Source organism: Anser cygnoides, chromosome 12, assembly GCF_040182565.1.
Source record: "Anser cygnoides isolate HZ-2024a breed goose chromosome 12, Taihu_goose_T2T_genome, whole genome shotgun sequence".
NCBI lineage: Eukaryota > Metazoa > Chordata > Aves > Anseriformes > Anatidae > Anser > Anser cygnoides.
In genome coordinates, this window is record NC_089884.1 from 8768727 (window position 1) to 8786948 (window position 18222).

At 36.6% G+C, this 18222-nt stretch overlaps 1 long non-coding RNA gene across 2 annotated transcripts in view; it reads left to right on the forward strand.

Annotated features, from left to right (window-relative positions):
• Positions 1 to 18222, forward strand: part of LOC136791775 (uncharacterized) — a 51820-nt gene that overhangs the window by 30536 nt on the left and 3062 nt on the right. For both annotated transcript variants that reach the window (XR_010834387.1, XR_010834388.1), the window contains 6 exons: positions 348 to 472; positions 4677 to 4771; positions 8202 to 8360; positions 9081 to 9348; positions 15708 to 15802; positions 17054 to 17115. This is a non-coding gene — a long non-coding RNA (uncharacterized lncRNA). The remainder of the gene's footprint in view (positions 1 to 347; positions 473 to 4676; positions 4772 to 8201; positions 8361 to 9080; positions 9349 to 15707; positions 15803 to 17053; positions 17116 to 18222) is intronic.

The following is an 18222-nucleotide window of genomic DNA, read 5'->3' on the forward strand; positions in this document are numbered from 1 at the left end:
GAAGTCCAGCACAGTCCAAGATGTAGAGGGCTATATGCAGTTATGTTATTGTTGATGTATTTAACAAGTCTGACCTAAATAAAATCTCCATCTCCCCTCTGTGAAATATCTTGAAATCCTTTTCATACCATGTAAATTTGGTTGACTGAAGAACACTTTAGACAAAGTTGTTTGCAGGCAATCTTAATTGTATTTTCCACAACATTGCATTATGTTTCATTTGGGGGCAGTAGGAAGAGATGGTACTAAAGTTATTCATACCTCGCTTCTTCCTTCAGACTGCTGTGCTCCTAGAAATTAAGTTTATAGATTTTTGTGTCTTTTTGTTGTTTTTCTACCGTTCACAGGAGTAAGAAAAAGGTTTCGGAAGAAGAACTGGAGGGCTGCTGGTGATAGAGCTGTGGCTGGAACTACAGTCCCAGGAAGTTGCAGGGGAGATTCATCAGGAAAAGGTTTTCCTCATTCCAGAAAGGTCAGGATAGCTAAGTTGCCACAAAGCATCTACATGTGCTTTTACAGTAAACATGAGGATTTTATGATGATTTTAATCTATAAAATTGCCTAGGTTTCACTGACTCAGGAAAGAAGCAAGACAATCAGCATATTAAAGCCTTCTTTTGCCTTGTTAATTCCTATACATTCCTGATAACAGCATTTGTCACAGAAATTGGCAGCATTTCAACATTGACTTTCCAGCTCTTGACAAATACATTCATATTTAAAGTGTTCATTATATACAGCATTGGAAGTATTTTCTTTTTATTTGGGAATAAAGCAGGAAAGCATCCTGCCTTGCTTTTCTTGGCTTGGGACCACAAAGATGCTGTAAAAGCTACTCTGAGGATTGCTCTTTTTTTCCAATTTACATCAATGAGTATAATTGGAGAAAACAGGTTAAAGATAAATTTAGCATTCTCAAGAAAATGATTATGTTAAGCCTCTCTAGAAAATGTATTACTTTGTTTGCTCTCATTTTAGATGAATATAAGAGCATATTAAATACATTATTCATACACATTCTTAGTGCACATGAAATTTATGTTTCTCCATTACATTGCATTCTGCTTCATTTTTTTACCCCAAGAGTCTCTGCTATAAAGGTATACTTAATTTCTAACATCGGTAATTTCAGTTGGTGTGATAATCTATTGCATTGTATCATAAAATTTCTATGATCTCTGATGCTTATTAAATATGAACCTGAGTGAATGAAGAACAGCTCTCAGATGATATCGTTATCAAGGTACTTACCAGCTGTACTAATATAAAATGTAACGTATTCATTGTGGAAAATGTCAAACAAATAACAGTGTACTGGAAAACTTTTTAACTATTTCTGATTGTTGTAAAGAACTATGACCAAGTGTAGGACCAATATATACAGTGGCATGAAAATGTTAGAAGGGTCAGTATTGCTTTTTTCTAAAGTGTCATATTATACCACCAAGCCTAAATGGTTCTTTCAAAAAGATATATTTCTCCCTATGAACCTTTCCATATGGAGTTAAAAAAATAAAAAAAATTTAAAAAAACTTTCGAAATTTGCCTTAAGAGAGCTGGTCAGACTCCTCTTTTTATGCCCATTGTTGTCAGAATAATATTTTAATAAGAATTTCCTTTAGAATCCCAAATAATTCCAGTTAATTCCAGTGACAATTTAAGTAAGAAAGCATTTTTAAAATGTTGAAAAAATACTGAAAAATATAATGTCTCATTTAAGAAAAATATCTTTTTCTCTAAATACGTATTTTGCTTTAATTTGTAATTCTTTTGCTTTCGCTGCAAAATTGTAAAATTTTTTCATAGCAAACACAAAATGTATTTTTTAATTTAGAAAACTAGATTTAGGCACTTAAAATTGCACAGATTTTTTTTCAAAAACAATTAAAAACCCTAATATCTGGTGTCTATGATGCTATCAGCATTTGATATAGTGTTATATGAATGCATTTTCTCCACATATTGCATTTACATTGGATTGGTGTATACGTTAGGGTTGCATCAATTCTTTTTTCTAAACATCAGAACTCTCGGCAGAATGCAAAATCCTTTACTTTAACTAAACTTTTTCTTCAGTAGTCCCACAATTGTAGATTATTATTTTGATAGTATTTTTAATTTCATTCAGTTTCTCCACTTCATGGGTGTAATAATATGGTGAATAAGGCATTTGAGTGTGACCTTAATCCTGTTCGTGATTGAACTAGTCTGTCATTGGAAATGTCAGATTAATAAAACTCTCCCCTGCAATCACCATCCCTATTTACAGATTTTGTTTAAAGTATAAAGCCATTAATGAGTAAAACTTATTCAAATTAGTGTCAACAGTGTAAGTAACTTTCTAGATAGAAATCTGTGAGTAAATATACAAAATACAAATATCAGGAAATATTTTGATCTTGAACTTACATTTTAATTTGGGCACTCAGTGTCTCAGCTGTCAACATGATCTTGTTTCTCTGTGAGTACTGAGCTTGCTCAGCTCCTGCAGAAGCTTGAGATATCAGAATATACATGGAAGTGCTTACTTTTTATGATGAAAATATTGTCTCTTGGAGTCATATAGATGTTAATTATAGTTCACAATGTCATGGTTAACACATATTGCTGCTGTCATAACCTAGAAATTCTTCACAAGTACTGGGAAATAGGAAGGGAAAAGAGAAATGTGAATGCATTTGGTTTTTACCCACACTATTTGTGTATTTTTGTCATCTCCTGGTGGCAGTCTCCTGTGCATGAACAGTAGTTGTTGCCCTTCCAAGTGCAGCTGTGGTGGTGCCTGGCAATGCAGGAAGGCAATTCAGGGTGTTATGGGGATCTGTGTCTGCCCCACTTTCCTATGACTTTCTTATGACTGTGCTGTGGGCTCCAGAACAAGAAAAAGCCGATCTGCATAAAAGTAAGCCCTCGTTAAAATAGGGTGGGGAAGATTAAAAAAAAAAAAAAAATCTTGAACACATGTGCATGCATATTTGTTGAAATAGCTTTCTTTTGAGCTCATTCCAGAGGTTATGTTGTACACATTTTTTCAACTGGATATCATTCATGAAAAAATATGTCCTCAATTAGTGGTGGTGCAGCGTCTGCTTGTTTTCAGAACAAAAATATTCTCTCTGTTTATACCATAGCTCCCTCAGTGCTGCAGCCCAGTAACACCTACATGCCCCAGCTGAGATCACAGTCCCTTTGTGCTAAACAATGTAAAACCTCTCAGTTTAAAAAAAAAAATAAAAATTAAAATTGCAAGTTACTAAAGATTTACAAACAAGATCCTCAGGACAGGCATAAAAAGTCAGAAGGGCATGAAATCATTTTCCAGATGTCACCTGCAGGGGTAGGACAGCTGTATCAGAGCTCCAGCCCCTTTCTCCCCATGCCAGCCAAGCAGCTTCTAGACCGCCCTGCCGCTTGAGTGTTTCCCTCTGAACAGTAATTGGAAATTGAGAGAACTGTATGCATATATAAAGAGTCAGATTGTACAAGGGGTTATGAGACAGGTTTCTTTCTTTGTTTTAATATCAGATTATAGAAACTAAAAAAGTCAGGGAAAAGAATTTGAGGGGAAATGAATGAAAATAGCAGGAGATAGAAAAAGAAACTGTTGGACAAGCAAGATACAGTGGAAGGAAATGAAAACAGGCCTGGAAAATAGCTGTACAGTCAGCCCAGTTTCCAGTGCTCATGGGGGAGTTGAGATTAAAATGCCTAAAACAGAAACAGAATTTTCAGTTTATGATATAGAAAACCACAGGCTGGAGCAATCAGACCGGAACGCATCTTTTGTAAGTTAAATTCAAGGCATAGCTCCAGAGCATTCCAGGATAGCCTGTAGATTTCTATAACAGTAACAGATTTTTAATAGCTCTTTTGTCATGAGGGATTGAAGGAATAGGGTTGCAACCAAATCCTTTTTTAAAAGATTCTTAGCAAGCCAGGAAAAGAGTCTTAGAAGGCTTAACTCCTTGGTAGTTCAGATGCTACGATAGATAAATAGAGGATGAGCTCACCAAGAATCTAGACATACAGAGCATATGCTAATAAAATCTATCAGGAAATTCTGCCAAATGTAATTTGGGTGTATTAGAAAGACTACTGAAATTGTAGAACAATGCCAAGCATAAGGGTTCTTACCTGCCAAAGACTGCGTGTGGGAGGAGGCATTCATCATTGTTGCTCAACTGACCAATGAGAAGGTTGAAAATTGTGGTCAAAAGCTGTCTAAAATGTTTAGATATATAACATAAAACACAATTCTGCATGCCTGAAACATGTACAATAAATAAATAAATAAATACAAGAAATATAACAGCCTGTAAAGCTGTATAATATAACTTAACACAGATGGTAAAAATCATCTTAAGACAGAAAGAATTTTTAATGTCTCTGTGTTTGCACTTGAGACTAACTGTGAAAAGCCTGAATCTCAAAGAGCTAAGAAGTCTACCTGATGAGGTCTTTCTATACATCTCAAAATTAGACACAGAAATTAGACTACCATTAAAATCGTTATGAAGTACGTGCATCCCTAAAGCCCAACTTGGTCAAACCTTGATTTCTTTCTAACAATTCTTATGTTAAATGACACAGCCACCGCTTGCCAGGTATCAGCATGAGGAAATGACATTTATTTTTCTGTTGACATAATAAGGATTTGTTTGATCTCTTTTCTCCAGAGATATGACTAATAGACTTGCACATGAAGTCTTCAAAGAGATCACTCTTAAAATTAAAGGCAGGAGATCATAGGCCAAGCATTTTGAAAATCCAGGTGAGTGATTGTAGGTATCTGAGGGTAAAAGTAAAAAAGCATAGTCTCGGGTATTTATTCTCACAGCAGCTATGTCCTGCACTGAGAGTTTTTTTAGTTTTGTTTTCTGTAAGTCAGTGTTTTCTAATGTTGATCAACAAGTAGATTCCTGTTTTATCCTGTTTGAATTCAGTAAGGTCATAAGTAGGGTAAAATTAAGATGCCACTACCTGTTTATCTTTTTAATGTGTTTAAAGTATCCATATGTAAAAAGCAAAACTCTCCTCTATGTACTGTCAATACATTTGGGTTAATATATTCACGTCTTAACTTGTAGCCAGATCGGCTGTTTTAAATGATTAAATGTTAAATCTGATATTTACTCTTGGACTGTGCAAAAGTCAAAGGGAACAATTTGTCAGCTCATTCCTATTTTGCTTCTGAAGCCAGTTAACTAATCAGTCTAACAGAACAAGAAGTAAGATAAATGGAGGCCATTCTGTTATGTAGAAAAGTGTACATGAAGATAAATTTTTCACATTTTGCTTCATTTCATCTGCAGTTATCACTGTCATAATTGCTTCTGAACACTCAAGGTGCTCTTCGTATTGCTTCTATGATATAAATGGTTTAAGCTATTTTGGTAGTCTAGTAGCTTGCACCACTAAAATTGTCTTTATTCTTTATTTCTGTATTGTATTTTAGTAAAAAAAAATCCTCAGCCTTTTTACAGCAAAATGAATTTCCTAAACAAACAATAAAGGGTCAAGAGATGCAAACTAACAGCTTCTGCTGCAAACAAGCTGGCATAAAAGAAATCCTGGGCAAATAAAATCTTGCTACCATTGGTAATATAGTTCCCATTACTTTGTATCAAATAATAATAGTATTTAAAAGTGATAATCTAGGTTCAAACAGCTTGCAGTAATTTCTTTTCCTGCCATGGTTTCTGTTGATATAAGGAGTAACAGTCATCCCCTTTGCCTCATCTAAAATGTGCAAGAGGGCTGCCATCATTTCTGGTTTGTGAAAGTAATCAGGTGTTTCTCATTGCAACTTCATGAACTAAATTATTATATGAAAAACCCTCAAAACTATAAACTACTGTATTAAGAATATGAAGAATATGTCCCATTATTTTTAAAATGGAGTAAAGAAAAGTCAGCGCAAAATAGAATCTTGACTGTTTTCATATTGTTGCATCATAGTGCATGTCTTTATTGAGAACTCTTTAAAGCCAAAGGAAAATGCCAGGATTTTAAAAAGTCTTCCTCTCTGTTAACACAGTGTTTTGTTCTGACTGAATTAATTATAATGGCATAGTTAACCACATATGTAGAATTCTCATCAGGGTTTGTAATCTAATTCTATACAGTGAGATTTTATGATGGATAAGCAACTGAACAAATAAGAAGACCCAAGGTAGCTGTATTAAAAATGCTGTAAAAGGTGTATTAGTTTTCTCAGCTAGATTTCCACAGTGGCAGACTGAGAGATTCTTAAATAGACACATTCATTTTGGCACCCTGTGCACTTTAAAAGGAATCTGATTATTAAAAAAAAAAAAAAAAAATCCAATTTATGCCAAAGTAGTACAGGAGTGGGACTGGATTTCTTTCTTTAACAATTCGTCAGAAATTTATTGCATTGAATTTTCAGCTAGTCCAGCTGCTGTAGAAGACATGTAGCTAAACAATAAGCTCAGAAAGGTAAATGCATATATGATGTTCTTAAAATACTACTGCAAACTGGGTTTAGTTCAGAATTTCCAAACCCACGTCATTTTAGGTTTTTAAGGCCCTGCAGACCTTTTTAAAAATCCCTATGAGTTTAAACCAATATATTCTACTGGAAGTAGAGTTCATGCTAATAGCCAAAAATGTGTCGGTCATCAAATACTTTTATAGCCACGTAATGGATTTCATTAATCATTTATTTTAAATATAAGATTTTTTTCTTAAATAAAAAATGAAATTCAATTACCAGGAGTTTCATTCCTTCTTTCATACAATGAATTTCAGCTTTCTCTCAAGTGTTATCTTTTTCCAGTTCCAACGTGGATTCTGCCATTGCATCCTTTCTACTCATATAGTTACAATATCCAGTCAAGTCATAAAAGTATTCTTCTGGAAATTTTGACATGATAGGGAGAGTAGTTTTCATGGAAAATATCTCGTGATTTACAGTTGTTGCTCCTGGGCATTCACATTCTCCACTACATTACTGCAAGTATCTCCACAGATGTCTGATAGAAGGTCATTATTGATGAAGTATTCATGGAGTCCAGATACCAGAAACTGGTCTAGTGAATTGTCATTTGTTGCCCAAGTTTGATAAACATCATAATGTATGTGAATGCAGAGACTGAGCTAACTTTTCCATACCACAGTGCTTTGTCCACGAAAAGAACTGTTACAGTAATTATGGTATATATGTATGTAATACTTATAAGAAAATGAAAAAATACATTTAAAAAGAAAAAAGAAAAAAAAAAAAGGGAATTTACTTTATTTAGAAGTAGCAAGGTGCAGGCCAATACGGCCTGCTTTTCATTTCCCAGGAAATGTGTTCCTTTTCAAGTAAGTTATATTTTTCTTTTGTGTCCTTTAGCCTACCCCAAGTGGCTTGCAGTATTTATCAACTTTAATCAATATGACTGACAGGAAACCTGATAATAGAGAATAGCTGTCTCCACTGGTGGGGCAAAATCTTTTGAAATGTCAGTAGTGAATACACTGTATTTACATTTCTTTGGGACTTTCACTCTTAAAAGATTTTCATCTTTTACACCAGAGGGATGAAAGTAAAGGTTATTTAACTATACATCAGAAATTTTATCTTATGACAGTGTGACAAAATATTCCTGCTTTCAGAAGTGCAGAATGCATGCCTCTCATCTCTGGTGCTGTTTCAGTGGTGCAGCAAGTTCATAGCTACAATTTGTCCTCTAATATCCTGAGCTGTTCATCATCCAATTAATGCCAGTCCTGGAACTTTTTTTTTTTTTTTTGAAAAACATTTGGTTTTGGCCAGCATATTAGTTTCTTTACAGTGGTTTATAGTATATTAAACAATTAAAATTAATAGTAAATCACTTCTAGATTGGCAGAAGAGACACTGCTGGGGAAGAAACATGGCTTTGGCCATTTTGCAGGGCTCTCTGCAAGAGGCTAGGTTGTCTGGTTGTGCTGGATCACATGGAGAAGCTCACATGGAGACATGCTTGGGAGCAAGAATATATTGCAACCTAGCAGACCCTATTTGGTTTCAGTCTGTGAAGTTTAAAGTTTCAGGGAACTGCAGGAATCAGTGAATTCTCATTAGGTCGATAGCTATCACAGTCAAACAACTTGCACTGTGGTTCCTCTCCTTTGTGTCTTCTGCTCTGAGTGTGAGGGTGCTAAGCTTAGGGTTCATGGTTCAGCTAATTGTTGCAGCCGCTCTTTTCTAGGAATCTCCTTATCCTGTGCACTGCCCCAAGGCAGAGCTCTGGATGCACCTAATTTTATGCTTGACAGCACGTTGTACAACTGCTTGGACTGGGAAAGCTGAACTGCCAAATGCAAGAACTTCTGGTTTCATCATGTTAAAGAACTGAGAAGAGTACCAAGTGAGTGTTCACAAAATAAGATCATGTTCTGTTATTTTGTACCTACATACATTTTCTTTGAATTAAGCCTCCTGTCAGACATTAAGAAATGCTAGATTCACAACTGTAATTGCACTAGCAAGGTTTTAAAAAAAGAAGAGCCTTCATAAAGAAAAACTGGAACCAAGAAGAATAGCTGGAAGTAGATGGTTTCTCAGTGAGGGATTTCCTAATCTCTGTAGAAGTCCTGTTTGACAACTCTGTTATCATATAGAGCTGATTCCTTGTAGAATCATGTCATAATTCAGAAGCTGTTTTCATTTTAAACTACAAAATATAGCTCTTGTTCCTTGTGGCTACATTTTTTTATGGTATCAGATAGTGAAACTAAAAATTATTTTGGAAAAAAACTGTTAAAAGATTTCAAAAAAAAATGAAAATTTACATTTTGATGTTGAAAATGCCCTTTAGAAAATAAAAAGTTGAGAATTTTCCACAATATTTCTCAAACAGAAAGTTCATTTTTTGACTTGCTTTGAGCTTCAAACTCGGTAACTTTTTTTTTTTTTAATAAAGAAAAATCACATTAAATTTAACAGGAGAAGAATTAAGCTGCAGAGATTCCATCAAGGCAAACCCACTTTTATGAACATGGAACAGCTAAAAGAAACACCACAGCATACTTACATCTCAGCAGTAATATATTTAGTTTTTCCCCTTTTCCTCTATCCAATATATTAGCTTCAGATGGATGTCCTATGCCCAGTACTATGCCCAGAAGTGAAGTTTCCAAGGCTGACACATTCATTCTGCTGCCAATCTGATCAGTGCCTGGAGAGGGCTGGCACAGGATACCTGAAGCATCCTTCAGGCGCTGCTGGGAATGTTCCACCAGGGGCACGAGGTGGTTGAGAGCTGGCCGTGGGTGCAGGGGACTTGCATGGAGGGACCCCCAGTCATCTGGTGAATGATGGCTACTGTGAGAGCTCAGGCTGCAGTGGAGACCAAGGTAAGGAATACACTTTCATCAAAAGCATTTCTCCAGGTTTGTTGTGACACATGCCTCTGTGACTTTTTAGTATCACCAGTCTGTCTCTAACTTATATACCCTAATACCTTCACTTTCTTTAAGATAAACTGCATCACTTCAGCAGTTATGTGAAAAGCCCCCCACCTCCAGGTTCTGCTCTGCCTCTTAAAATTGATTGAGCTGCTTATAGAGAGAAACCAGGCCCTTGCACATGAAGTAATAAGAGATGATTCATTAGGGAAATTAAATGAACGTGGATTTGCAGCTTGGCAAGAAAAGGCTGTGGCCCCCTCAGCTGCTCTGCGTGAAGCAATCTGGAGTCTTGTGGTGGAGCAGAATTGCTGCCCAGGTTCTGTAAACCAGCAACAAGATTTAACTTCTCCAGAGCTGCTGCATAAAGCCAGCTCTATTCTGTTTAGTCTTCACCAGCACTTCTGTTTTCCACCTCAGCATTCACATTGTTCAAAAGAAAAAAAAAAATGCACATAAGGATGTAATTTTCAAGAATCTTTTTATTATTAAGCAGGCTATGCACTGACAGCATTTAAACTAGAGCATTCAGGCATGCTGGGATCATTGCATTTTCATGTGTCACTCATACCTCTGAAAGCTCCCACCATCTAGAAGTACCAGTACTCCAAAATAAGCTCCTAGATGACCTCCACACGATAAAAGGCAGAAGGGGGCTGTTACTATAATATAGAGAACTGGAAGCAAGGAGGCAGGCTCTTGCTGATACCTACGTGAATGTGTAACCTGTGCTGCTGCTGAATCATGTTTTACTGATAACCCAGGGATTAGACACATGACAATCCAGTAAATAGGGAATGCTGCCAAGTTGCTAGAGTGAGTTATCTAACTGAAGTTGTATGCACTTTCTCATCGTACAGTCAGAACTGCTCATGTTTGCAGCCCTGATACCTTTCTTTTAGTCCTGCACCCTGTATAAGTGCACGCAGCATGGATTTATATGTAATAGCTTTTAAGATATCCTTTATTTAATTGTGACAGAGAAAATGGCATATCTGGAGTTGTTTGCAATGTGAAAGTAATGGACCTAGTGAAGACCCGGGTAGCAGGAGTCAAAGGCAGTGGCTATCCCCTTGCTCCAGCCTGGCAGGGAAGAGGCATGTCTGCCATGCACCGAGCAGGGCAGCAGCAAGCCATCTCAGGCTTCCCTGCTGTGCTCAAAAGAAAGTGATGGCTGTGCTTTCTGGTGTGGACAACATCCCTCTGCAGTGCTGCCAGTGCATGGTGGGGACACAGCTGGGTCTGTGTGTCATTTATGCATCACACTGGTACTCACCAGGACTAACAAACTGGGGGTAAACTCCCCTTAGAACCAAACTTTGGTGTCAAGAATAATCCTTATTAGAGTGCTCCTCCATTTTGCTTGTCTGACGTGCAGGTTCACAGGAAAGCTCATAAATAAGCCAGCACGTGTTGACTGATTGGAAGTTTCTGTGCTGAAAAGGCTGTGTGGCCCGATGCATGGTTTGTTCTTACAAACAGCCTGTGCAAATTATAGGAAATCTCTAAGGCCTGGATGTTTCCAGATTATGAGTAGTACAGGGATCTCTCACAAGGAATCTGACACACACACACAAAATGGAGAAGGAAGAAAATTGGCTGGTGAGGTAACTGAGCCCATAGGAAGACATCCCATGGCAGCAGAGTGCTGCTTATTGGAGATTGTGACTATCTAGACACTCAGCAGAGTACACCAAATGGAAGAAGTAAGGCTTAAAAATTCTTTGTGGAAACTGCATGTCTGATCCTTTACGGGTATCAGCTCACAGAGAAAGGCATATTATTGCATTCAGTGCTAACTCCCACATTAGAAGGCAGAATTAAGAACATTGATACAGAGAAGAGACTATTCTGATCTGAATAATAAAAATATCAAGTTAGTTTGAAACAAGTGTTTTGATGTATTTTGAGAGGTGCACTGGAAATATATTTACATAACATAGAATGCATATTTGGAAGTACCAGAGAAATTCACAAAGATTGTGCTGAAACATGTCACAGTGAGGCAAATGACAGTATCTTTTCACCAACTCACTACGTATCACCTAGGAGAGAATGTTTTATTTAAGTAGCAGCAAGCCAGGGGATGCTGATGACCGAAAAAATGAAAATAAAAAAGTACTGAGGAAGCAGGAGACAAAAAAAAAAATGTTAACAAATGCGCTTGAAGGATGAAGATTACAAAGACTGTGCTTCTGCATGATATGTTAACCACGTCTACTTCGCAAAAAGAATCCTCTGAACTCTTCTCCCAGGAGGTTAAGTGATGTGCCCAGGCCAAAAGGCACCCCACGTATGGCTTAAGATGCTGCTCTCTGTGACTGCTGGCTTCCGTCTTTCTCCTGGAGAATGACCATACATATTCATATGATGAAAGAGAGAGCAATCTGGTGCTTATTTTAAAATAGATTTTAGAAGTGTTTGGTCTGCAAATACAGCAAGCACTCTCTTACAGAAAGGCATATGAGGTCCCTAGGAAGTATTTTTGATTGAAGGAGCAAATCTTATAAATAAAAAAATAGTTCAGTAAGGAGTTAAAAGGAATGTCAGAAAGCACAGCATTAGGGCCAGTTTTGTTTACTTTATAATTTACTGACCTAAATTTGCCAATGACATAGAAATGGAAAAGGAGGATAAAGTAAATACAGAGGAACAGAGCAAATAAATTCAAAATGATCTGGATAGATTCAGCTTAGAGGCTGGATAAGTAGCTTATTCAGCTCAGTTGTACAGAAGTGTGAAGTAATAAGATTAAGAACTAAAAATAATCAAAGAGGATAGAGCCAAAGAGAAAATACAACAAACACCGCAATCCCAGAAGCAGAGCAGAGGAAGTCCTTTTCCTTGTTTGTGAGGGAGAAGCCGCGCCTTGGGGCCATGCAGCCCCATGCAGCAGGAACACCTGCAGCGCCGCATGCCGCAGGGCTGGTGGCTGGGGAGCAGCGGGTCCACGGGCAGGGCTGGGCTCGGGAGGGGAAGCAAGTGGACAGGGAACAGATTTCTTCCATTTCTTCCATTTGGTTGCTTCATACGTATGTGGCAATAATACCGGTTGGTGGGCTGGGGCTCACCGGGAGGCACACGTGGAACAGCTCTGGCAGTTCCTGCCTCAGATTGCTTTCTGTTGTTGTAGTGGTTTTATTCTCTTTCAGTTCAAATTTCTGGTGTGTTTTTTATCTCCGTTCTGTATTTTGGTGCCCAGAGCACTATAGTCAGTGTAGTCCCAGCCAAAGCTTACGAGCTTGGTATTAACCAGATTTGTGGTAATTGTCCATGTTGCCTTAGAAAATAATAATAATAATAACAATAATAAAGAATCTTATTATTAAAATTAAAACTTGAGGAGAACAATGCTGAACAAATTTATTTTTAAATTCAGATGACTTTATCATCATATAGTTAGGAACTTGAAACAATAAAACTATAAATAGTTTCTATTCAAGGACAGCACAATGTTAGACATCTTTTCCTAAATCACAAATGATCCTTGACCAAATAATTAAGGACACCATTAGCGGCCTTCTTCTATTCAAAACTACTACTTTTTCTTTAGGAGAAATGGACTTTGAGACTTTTATTGTTTTGGAGAAATTATACCGAGTATTCTCTGTCTAAAGCAGCAAAACAACTCCATAATTGGATTTGTTCAGAGTAATGATAACAAGATTTAAAACACAGTTTCAACACAGGAAAACTTAGTGTAAAAAGACTATTCTGTGTTTTCAGCTGTCAACTAAAAGTATATTGAATTTTGCAGATCAAATTCAAATAAAAGTGTTGAGATTAAAAGTGATAAAGCGGCAACAGTGAGATCAGAATCCCTCCAAAAATTAGATTAAATCCTCCTCAGGACCATAAAAACCTTATTATCTTGACATGACTAGATCAATCATTGCAAGACAATTATCTTAACAAGTTGCTCTGATACAGGAATTTCAGACTATATTTTTTCTTCTACTTGGTATGAAAATAGACAGTGCATGGTCCTGGCATTCCTGAGCAGAAACTGAGACAGACATCTCTTGGCTGTCCTGGTGACAAGCAAGCCATAAAGTCTATCTGTAAACATCAATAAAGTCCTCCTTTAAGCAACAAAAGCTTACATTATATTGAACTGTGAAATTGAACAGCATTAAATCTTGTCATTATACAGTTTTTTTGTCATTATATAATTTATTGACTATAGTATCATCTTACTTAACACTGTTTTTACCTCCTCACTTCTTTAACTCCAAAGTTGTTCTTGTGACAAAAGTACTTTGTTGTGCTTCTGCTGTACCTGCTATCAGAAAGCTCCTGTGTCTTATCTGGAAGTTCATGCTCATATCGTACCTCTGAGGATGACCAGTACTGTACATGTAGAACTGAAGCATGATGTGAGATTGATCACAAAATAAATAGGGGGGTTCCCAAACTTTTCAGCCTTACTACTGGTAGAAGCAGGACATCAGACTGGCCAGGAATATCCATATTCAAAGAGTAAATGTACACTGCTGATCGAATAGATTTTTCAAGCTTATAAGGACCTAATTGTTCCCATTGTTAATTCGGAAATTAATTTGCTTACATAATTTTATTGTTTCTACTAGATTGTGAAGTGTATTTTCTCCACATTTCATTACTGTGCAATAGTTCTGTGAGCATCTGTTGCTCCTTTGGGGTGGCGTTGACCTGGCTTTGAATTAAAAAGTGGCTCGCTGCCCATAGGTTTAATTCCAAGGCAAATCAATGGGGTTCTGTGTTGAAGAAAGTGACAAACATGGGCTTTTGTTTCAGATCTCAAAATACCCTTGGTGCAATCTTAAAAGGTGAGTGCTTCAAATACTTTCCAAATAAAATCATTTGTATTTCGCACCATCTGAAAGGGATATTAAATCAAGAGTTACATTTTTTTTCCTTTTTCTTTTTAAAAATTATTTCCTAGTGAATGCACTTCCAGTGGCAAGAGCATCTTAAAAATGATGTTATAGTATGGAACCAGTACAGACAATGTTTGTAAGTGCTTCTTATAATATTGAAGCTAATTATGAACAAAAGCTAAGTGAACAAAACTATTCCTTTGCACAATAAATTAGTTACCTATAGGTGAACACTAAGGCAAAGAAGCTACTTCATTATAGTTACAATATAATGCAAATGAAGACCAGGTAGTTTTCAATGAAAAAAAATTTCCAACAAATATTATATAATTTGGGATATTGTAATATATATTAAGATATTTTCATCTGAGAGACTTCATAATATGAAGTTACACATTCCTAAAAATTGGATTTTAGTACATTTGAACTACTTAACAATGGTGGTACAAGAAGCAATTCTGAAATAAATGGCTTCATAGACCCATGAAGGACAGCTGGTATCAGATAGCCTTACATAAATAATAAGTATAACATTCCATACTGGTTTAATTCCCACATGGTTTTTCAAGTTTTATTAACCCAGGCAACTCATAATAATTATGATAAACAGACATTGTCATCAGAAATCAGCAGAAATTTGATAAGATTAAGTACAATGCAATACATCTTCCTTGCTCATAGAGTCTGTATTATAAATTACTCCTAGGCTTCAGAATGAGCCACTGTATAATTGAGCAAACCAGATCAATTTTTAAGGCTGCTTATTTAAATGCAAAACAGACTTTTTGAGAATGGTAAACTTGATTAAAATCCCTCTTTAAGTGCAAATCACAAACAACAATATCTAATACTCACAGGCCATAAGCATCCTATTAATAATACAATTTATTGTTCAGATATAATCGTAAGGTCTTAACAACATGGCAGCTGTAATCTACTTTAAAAATTAGAAACGATGAACTCCACAGTCTTCTAATGTGGCTGAAATACACACAACGGCTGAGCAACTTGCATTTGGTTACTGAAATACATTGCAGCAGATTAAATAATCAGGCTTTGGGTGTATGTCACACATCATTTTCTCCACCTTTAGTGTTTTGTTCCATAAATTATACTTTTTCTGTTATTGCATAGATATTGAAACCAGATCCAGAAAGGACTGAACTGGAATTTAGCTATCTCAGCCCTGAATACTTTTAATATTGGTTTAAAGTAGGAGGGAGGGCAATACTCTCTCTTTTTTTTTTTAGAATTCCCTGGATAGGTACAGTTGTGCTTTTGCACAGCAAGAGCATTACAGACTTGAGAAGTGTGGACATATATAATTGGATATAAATAGGACAATGCTTTTCCCATACTGTAAACAACACTGAATTAAAAAGATAAAAATAAAAAAGCATCCACAATCTGTTTTCTTTTATCACTGTATCAAACCCCACCAAACACAAGTTTCTGCTCAGAAGACTTTCCACCAGATCCTGGGGGTGAAGGAAGAGACACCTGATCTTTGGAACAATCTTAAACGTCAGTGAGAAATAAGCACTGTAAGTGGAACATTTATTACTTGAATAACATCTGTTGCTGCAATGTTAATAACCCTTTTTATGACTGATAAACTGCTTATTAGTTCTATGGTTGTGTAGCTGAATTATGAAAGAATGAGCTTTGAGTTAAACATTTTAATGTAGTTTACATTTCTGCACATGTAAAATTAGGTTTGAGCATTGACATGTTTTCAGTCAGAGTTCATTCAGTCTTCACAGCACAAAATAGGACTGTGTGTTTTAAATGTTTCTGTGGTGCTGGTGTCTGTTTTACCAAAAGCAAATGTATTTCGAGAAATAGTACGGAGCCCAACCCGCTGTGCTCTGTGACAGACATCCGGCAGCAGCAGCTCCCAGCTCTGCACCAGGCTGTTGCGGTGTGTGCCCGGCGCTGCTGCAGGGCTGGCTGCAGGCCGGCACACGCAGCTCCACTCCTTCCCTGCAAAGAAGGCTGACCCAGCTCTAGCAAAAATAGAAAAACAGCCGTTGGCTGTTCAGAGAAAGTGGATTGACAAATTCTGTCTGCAGCTCTGTTATGGGATTGCTAACCTTGCCTAGGGGATGGAACATGGTGAGGAATGGGTAATAATTTAGTAAATATTAGTAACTATTTAGCCTTGTGGTTAAATGATCTTAAATCATTGTACTTGAGCACACAAAACCTTTTCTTGTGTTCCGGAAACACAGCCTTTGACTTACATCCCCCTATTCCTCACTGTCTCTGGCATCTCCCCTTGCCACATGTCCTGTTTTACTCTGTGTAGCAATGGATGGCAATGGTGGCAATTGGTCATTTATTAGCTGACCTAAGTAAATTGTAGGTCAAACACTGCTGAAGAGGCAAGAGTCTACATTTTAAAACACAAGTCATTAAGCTCTCTGCTTCATATTTTGCTTCCATAGTCCATGTATTTTCAGACATTAAAGCTGATCACTGCAAAGAAATGTTGGGTAGCTCAGTTATTAATCGGTAAATCAATTCTATCCACATCACAATGTTGCTGCATCACCAGGAATCCTGTTGAGTATCTCCCTGAAAATGCATGTCTCTGAAAATGCTCTTAATGGCATGCTGATTCCTATCTTAGAGAAATGGGAATCGGAGAGTGCTATCATGCAGTAGCATTCCTCAGTAGCCTGTCATACGAGGCTATCTAATTGTCTGTGTTTTTCAAAGTGTGATGTGTCTGTATGTATGCATGTGCACATACAATACACACTATTTTCTGTGTTTTTTTCAATGTTCTTCAGAGTACGTGTTCACCCTGAAGGAAAGACTGCCATTTGAAAATGCTCTGAAGAATCATTTTGCTGTAAGTGTTTGCTGAATCAATGAATCATTTTGTTTTACAGTAGCACCTAAAACATGTTTGGCAACATCCAATAAATCCTGGTGTTTGCAGTCTAGAAATAAAAGGAGAGAAGCAGAATAAAATGTCACCTATATTTCAATGTTCTTAGGTTAGCTATAGTGGAAAGAAACTTAGAGGAACAGAAAGTAACCGATTTCATGCAGCTGGCTCAGTGTACCAAGAACTTACACAAAATTAAAAATAAAAAGAGGGGAGCTGGTAGCAGATCTGTTTTTGAAATTAGAAGAGGCAGATAATGTAAGTAGCAAGGTGAAAATTTATGAAAAGAGCTGAGGAAAGAACTGTAATTTTGGTTTTGATAAGGTAGAAAGGAGATATATAGCAGCTGGGGTGACACAGTCAGATAATGTGAAATTTAGCAACCATGTTTCTTCTATGAGACAAAGATAAATGCAAGTATGCTGGAAAGGGTAGAGAAAGTAAAATTAAAGCATTCAATATATGAGATCCCTGATGAAAGATTTTGGTTAGAAGTACATTAAAAGTAAATTTAATTTCATGCAGATCATAGGATTGCTTTCTAATTTAGAAAGTAACAGCATTGCATACTAGAGTGTATAGTCCACTTCTCTAAGCCTGTAAACTGTTATTAACAGAACAAGTAATAAAATATTTAGATTAGTGCCAGACAGGGATTACAATAGGAAACTTGAAACTAGGACTAATTTTGACAGTTAAGTGAAAGTTTATTCATCTTTTAGTGAACTTGAGTATGACTTCAGATTCCAATATGGTTGGTCTCATGCAAAGTTCAAGATGTAAACCAAAGTAAGTAATAATACCACTCAACACACTAATATGCAATGAAAGTTTGCATCAGGCCATGAAACCACAGAGAAAAGCAAAACCAGAAAATTCTTCCTTATATGCTTGCAGATAATTTCTAGTGTACGTGTGTTTTATACAACAAATACCTTATTCTGAATCTCACTAACATGATTATCTGTCATAGTTTATGTTAACCCAGACTTGCCAAGGAAGTTTTGGCCTTGGTCGCTTAGGATGTTACATTTTTGATTTTAACTTGTTTACTTTAAAAAGTCCTTT